General features: G+C 35.1%; 1 pseudogene; it reads left to right on the forward strand.

The window, feature by feature from the left end:
- LOC114637734 overlaps positions 1–6,410 on the forward strand; it is a 109,560-nt pseudogene extending 103,150 nt beyond the window's left edge.
- Positions 6,411–7,051: the final 641 nt, after the last annotated feature.

The raw sequence follows: 7,051 nt of genomic DNA on the forward strand, positions 1-7,051 counted from the left end.
TTTTGCCTGAATCCTGTGTGAAGCATTTAGTGACTATTTCAGGGCTTAACAGGTTTCATGCAGGCATACAATGCATATAAATCCATACAGAAGAACACTTCTATAGCTAAATAAAAATTTAAAGAAATAAACAAAGCCTGTCTGCCAGGTCTGGTATAGCAATAGAGCACATCAGGGTCAATAGTACCTGTGATTTCTCCAGTATTGATGGTTGATGTAAGCATGAGGATTTTGATATAATAATGTACATGTTGTACTATATATTCCTCCTTATTATAATGTTCTCCCTGGCAATGTGTTTGGGGAATGTTCTCCCTGTCAATAATCATAATAATCAGAAACAGCAGAATTCCAATAAGCACAATGTGTCTGATATTCAGTCAGGAAAATGGTAATGCTGTGACCTTCAGGACAGTACTTAAGTCTGTGGGAAGGAACTCTTAAAACCTGAGTTGAAGAATATATAAATTAGTGTAAGAGCTATTCTTTATAGAGGATTTCTCAACTATGCAAAATATAAAGGTACAAGATGAATTTTATAAGGGGCTCCACGGACCTGAAAGAACAGAAGCAGCTGCACTAAAGAGATAGTAAAGGGAAAGGAACAGCTAAATAAAAACAAGGCTTATGGTGCAAGTAATAAAGTAACACCAGGAAGTAAGGGAGTCATGATCTCAGGAAAAAATCCCAGTCAGTTAAGCTTTCTGTTTCTGTTTAAAAAGAAAGGCAGGTTTCAGAGTTCAAGAGCAGCCTGGGAAAAAAAATAAGTTCTATATGAGGAAACGGTTACATCCATGTATGACTTTAATCCCAGCATTCAAGAGACAGGTCTATGCACACCTATGAGTTCAAGATCTATGGATGGAGCAAACATAGGAATGAAAAGAATGAGTGCTTCTCTGGTAAAGACTCCGCAGGTCAGTGTTCTGTCCACATTTTTTAAAAATCCCCCCCTTTTCTCCTTCTCCTTCTTCTCCTTCTCCTTCTCCTTCTCCTTCTCCTTCTCCTTCTCCTTCTCCTTCTCCTCCTCCTTCTTCTTCTTCTTCTCTTTTTTCTTTTTGGTTTTTCGAGACAGGGTTTCTCTGTGTAGTCCTGGCTGTCCTGGAACTCACTCTGTAGACCAGGCTGGCCTCAAACTCAGAAATCCACCTGTCTCTGCCTCCTAAATGCTGGGATTAAAGGCATGCACCACAACTGCCCCACCAAAAATCCCTTTTTTTAAATTCAATCTATTCAAATGACTAATTGTCTATATGTGAAATGTTATCTAAGGGCTTCTTTTCTATGATCTTCATTTTCCTCTGTGATAATGAAAATTTAATGTTTTGTTTTTTCATGTATATAATATCTTCATATTTCTACTGGATTTTATATTGTGAGGACATAAAATTCCCATGGACTGGAGACCTTCTGGTCTCTAATAGCATCTATTACAAATGATTCTGAAGAATATATTAATGGGTATTTTCTACATTGTGTAAAGTTGTGTCTTTTTGTGTGAAAGTAAGGTCTTTTTGTGTCACATCAATTGTATTTCATGGATGGTCAGATTTCCAGACATAACCTTTTGAATTAGCATATGGAAATATATTGAAATTTGTATCACTAAGCAATATATGGAAGAGTAGAATTTGTAGAAGAGTAAAATTATAAGGGACCCAATGTATTGACTCCTAATAGTATATGTATTAGCTCTCTAGAGGCACAGATGATGGAGGGAAATTGTCTTTCCTTTGCCAATGATGTGATTGTGAGATGATGCAGATTTCAGTACTCTGACAACTCTCTTTGATATTTTATGTCACACAGTAATCATTGAAGTGTTGACACCTCAAATCTGTTCATTTCTCAAGAGATACTGTCACTGTGGTAAATTCTCAGTATAGAAATGTCTATTGTCTTTTTTTCTTTTTCTTTTTTTTTTTTGGTTTCCATCTTTAAAAGCAGTGTAAGTCCTGTGGTCTTTCATTTCATCACATGAAAGACATTAGTGAAAATTTTCTACAGGGCATCGCCTAAGTGCTGTGTATAAACCATGGATTTTCAAACATAAAATTAATGTTCTTCCTAATTTTTTGTGTTTGGTTCTTTAGAAGGAAGAAGGCTTGATAGAACCTATATTTTTCTTCATCCAAATTATGCATTACATAACTGAAGGGTTGTGTCAATGTTTCTATCTTTCATTACAATACAATTTTTAAGTATATAAGTGTTCATCTGAATGTTTTTATGTACACCGAATAATACATTATACCCCTAAAACCCTGAGTGCAGCACCATACCCTGCTGACTGAAGTCAGACATTGTTTTGAGCTGCAATATGTTTAGAAAGAATTAAATTGTGTTTGTATGGAAAAGCAGCAAGTACCTTTACCTCTTAGTCATTTTTTCATGCCCCCATTTTTGAGGCTCATTTGTAATAGACACAGTGTAAAACAAGTTTATACTTTTCATGAACAAAGGAAGAATTATAGATCATACTTCTCTATGCAAGCTACAGTTTTGATACACAAGTGGTCAAATTCTGAAAAAAATTAACATAAGGTTAAAATTAGAAGATTGAAATTTTAAATTGTTAATATTATGAGGAATAATTTTTTTTTTTTTTGGTGGTTTGTTTTTTTCGAGACAGGGTTTCTCTGTGTAGCCCTGGCTGTCCTGGAACTCACTCTGTAGACCAGGCTAGCCTCGAACTCTCGAACTCAGAAATCCGCCTTCCTCTGCCTCCCAAGTGCTGGGATTAAAGGCGTGCGCCACCACCGCCCGGCTATGAGGAATAATTATTAAATACTCATGAAGAATTAATATAATTCTCCTTCAATTTGAAAACAAAATTTGATCAAAGAAAATGATTGTATTTCAGTGGAATGCAGTGCTGTTTAGGCCACTTGTTCATACATATATATCTAATCAATCTGAAATCAAAGACCATATGGAACTTATAAAATTGTTATTATATGTATTGAATATGTCAACTTCTGAAATGTTAAATAATTTTCATGTTCTGAAATACTGGATTTTCTACTTTGTAGTGTTGAATATATTCTCATTAAATAACTTCTCAAAGCATTTGATTTTCTGTGTCATATAGGATGTTGAATGTATGCCCAGATGCTGCAGTACTATTCTGTTTAAGAAAAAACTCTGACATTTAGTTCATCCATTAATTCTGCATTTCATATTCTACCAGTTTGTTCTAGAAAGGATGTAGCATTCTACTTAGTCCTCAGAATGTTAAATAGATATGTTGTAATCCAGACAAGTGAGATGCAACTGCACACAGGAATAAGCAAGTGTCCATATTTCAGGAATCTGTGCATTGTAAAATTTGAAAGCATGTTTCTTATCATAATTTGACAGTTTATGATGTGGTATTGGGATTCTGTTTGATGTCAACTCATATTTCATATAATTATGTTACTTCATCTAGACATCAAATCTGTATGTTATATTCTGTAAATGATTTCTGCTGTTGAAATAATCGTATCATGTACTCTCAGAGAAATAAAAAAACAAGGAAATATATGAGTGTTTTACAAAGTATTATTTATTTAAGTTAAAGTTCATTTTTCTTCAACATATGTTGCTTACCTTTGCCTGAATGTATGCATATGTGCTGTGTATTACTCCTGCCAGTAGTTTTCAGAAGAGATCACTGGATTTTAAAGAACTGGTTTTAACATTTCATTGTATAGTGCATTGTGGGTGCTGAGAAAAAAGTATCATAATAGAGGACTTTACAAGATATTACACAAATCAAATTGCACACAAAAGTTTTTAATGATGTGATGGTTGCCTATCTTTCATTTACTGCTAAGGTGTCAGTAAAACAAGAAAAAATGATGAAGATGAGAGTCTTTCTAAATGTGAGCATAATATTAAGTCATTGTGTAGATTGTCTGTGGAAGAGCAACAATTCATAACCTCAGACACTTCTCCATAGAACTTTTTGAAAAGATTTATCCTTCAATATTTTCTTCAATCATTTCCATTCCAGTGTCTGTTATCCTTTAAGGATGTGGCTGTTGATTTCTCACTGGAGGAATGGGAATGTCTCACTTTTCCTCAAAGGGTATTGTACATGGATGGAGAATTACAACAATCTGTTGTTTGTGGGTAAGAATGCACTTTTTCTTGACTTCCTGATTCTCTGTTTGAATGTTCCCATTTTGTGTTTTTGCAAACTTTTTGAAGTATCTACAGACCCCCAACAGAGGCAAAATAAGATTTTTTATGGTTAAAATCATGTTTCACTGTGTTTTCTTTACAGTTCTCTGCTTTCTTTGGAAGAATAATCAGTGCAATATTTTCTGAGATCTCTCCTTACCACTAATCTAGCTTGATTCAAGTCTTTCAAGTGCAAAAAAATTAAATATTCAGAACAAGGAATTGTATTTCTATACATGAAAGAGTTGGAGTATTTTAATCTTACTATTGCTTTAAAATGTTCCCTCATTTATGATTTTTAAACCTGCAACAGCTTTCAAGTGTATATAGAGCTGTTGTTATGGAGAGATTTTTCATTTACTTTTTGACAATTGGTTCAGTTCTAGGACACAATTATCCTTTCATTTAAGTTGCTGAAATAAAACTGCTTACTGGATTCCATGGCAATGTCAGTTACATCATAAATTTATACCTGACCAAAGCTACATATTGTCACTATGAATCAAATTGTAACCATAAAACTAGAGATACATTGTTCGGAGATCTACTTTTTCAAGTTTGATTACAATGTCCTAGCTCCTTAAATCCTTCCCCTAATTCCCCTATTAGAGACCCATGATCAGTTTGATTGTTGGCTGCAAGCATCCGTTTTTGTTGTTCAGGTGCTGGCAGAGCCTCACAGGAGACAGCAATATCAGGCTCCTGTCAGCAATCACTTAATAGTATCAGCAATACTGTCTTTGTTTCTGGTCGGCATATGGAATGGATCCACAAGTGGGTCAGTATCTGGATGGATTATACTTCAGGATCTGATCAATTCATTGGCTCTGTATTTCCTTTAACGAAGAGCAATTATAGGTTAATATTTTTGAGGTGGGTATGTGGTACAATATTAAAAAAAGTTTTACAAGGCATTTATCATTTCCTATCATCTGATATAGGTCAAATTTGAGGTTCTTCTAAGGATCCATGTAATGATTAAAAAACAAACCTCTCTTGAGACCATGAGTCCATGAGAATGTATATTTTACCTAAAACTTCAGCAAACACTAGTTATTGAATCACTTCATACTCATGTAAGTCATCCCTGTCATCCCTAATTGCACTGTTTTCACAAAATCATCGCATATGTGGAATGTATGGGAAGGTCGTGGATCAATACACACAGTACATTGTCCATGAGCATGTGAATATCCAAGAAAAGTCGTCTAAATGCACCGAACTTAGCAATATGATTCATGAATCTATGCAAAGTAAACCACATAAAGCTAACCACAGAGAGGCATCTCTTCAATTCTCAAACCTAAAAATTCCTGAAACTTGGAACACTGAACAAGTTTGCAAGTATAAAGAATGTGCAAATGGTTTAAATATGTGTTCAATCATTAGTCTCAATCAAGGAATCCACATAGGAAACCCACAAGGAACCCATTAGAAATACAGAATTCGATAAGGTTTTTCTCTCTAAACATAAACCATTGTTGAAACAAAATAACAGTGGACTGAATCCTTACAAATGTAGTGAACCTGACAAGTGTTTTACCCAGAGAGACAGTCTTCAAAGTCAGCAGAGTATTTATCTGGAAAAGAAACCTTACAAATGTAGTGAATGTGACAAATGTTTTACACAAAAATTCAATCTTAAAATGCATCAGAGATGTCATACACAAAGGAAACTTTACAAATGCTTTGAATGTGACCAGTGTTTTGTCCAAAAATCTGATCTTAGTGTTCATCAGAGAATTCATACAGGAGAGAAACCTTACAAATGCTGTGAATGTGACAAATCCTTTGCAAGAAAATCTCATCTTAGTATTCATCAGAGAATTCACACAGGAGAGAAACCTCACAAATGCAATGAATGTGACAAATGCTTTACTGTAAAAGGCAGTCTGAGAATTCATCAGAGAACTCATACAGGAGAGAAACCTTACAAATGCACTGAATGTGACAAATGCTTTACCCACAAAAGTAGTCTGAGAATTCACAGGAGAGAAACCTTACAAATGTAGTGAATGTGACAAATGCTTTACTCAAAAATCTCATCTTAGTGTTCACCAGAAAATTCAACAGGAGAGAAACCTTACAAATGTAGTAATTTTGGCAAATGCTTTACTTACAAAAGCTGTCTGAAAAGTCATCAGAGAATCCATACAGCAGAGAAACCTTACAAACACCATGAATGTGACAAATAATTTACCCATATAGTTAATGTACAAAGGCATCAGAGAATTTATACATGAGATAAACCTTACAAATATTGTGAATGTGACAAATGCATTACCCACAATGTCAGTCTGTCAAATTATCAGAGATTTCATACAGTATAGAAGCTTTGTGAATGAAGTTAGTGAGACAACCCTCTACCCAGAAATATCATCTTAAAATTTATTAGAAGCTGGGCAGTGGTGGCGCACCAGCACTTGGGAGGCAGAGACAGGTGGATTTCTGTGTTTGAGGCCAGCCTGGTCTACATAGTTCCGGGACAGCAAGAGCTGTACAGAGAAACTCTGTCTCGAAAAACAAACAAAAAAACAAACAAACAAACAAACAAACACAAATTGTTAGAGAATACTTAAAGGAGGCAAACTTTCAAATTTATTTAAAGTGGAAATCCTTTACTTTTGGCATATCTCTTAGAATGAAACAGAGAATTCATACCAGTGAGAATCTTTTTTTTTTTTTAATTTTTTTATTGGATGTTTTATTTACATTTCATATGTTGTCCCCTTACCCCATCCCCCACCCACCCAGGAACCCCCCATCCCCTCACACCTCCTCCTTCTTCTTTGTGGATGTAACCTCTATCTACCCCCCCACTCCCACCTCCCCACCCTCAAAACTCCCACCCCCTGGGGCGTCCAGCCTTCATGAGGTCAAGGAT

The sequence above is a fragment of the Grammomys surdaster genome, unplaced genomic scaffold (assembly GCF_004785775.1).
Source record: "Grammomys surdaster isolate TR1022 unplaced genomic scaffold, NIH_TR_1.0 125408, whole genome shotgun sequence".
Lineage (NCBI taxonomy): Eukaryota > Metazoa > Chordata > Mammalia > Rodentia > Muridae > Grammomys > Grammomys surdaster.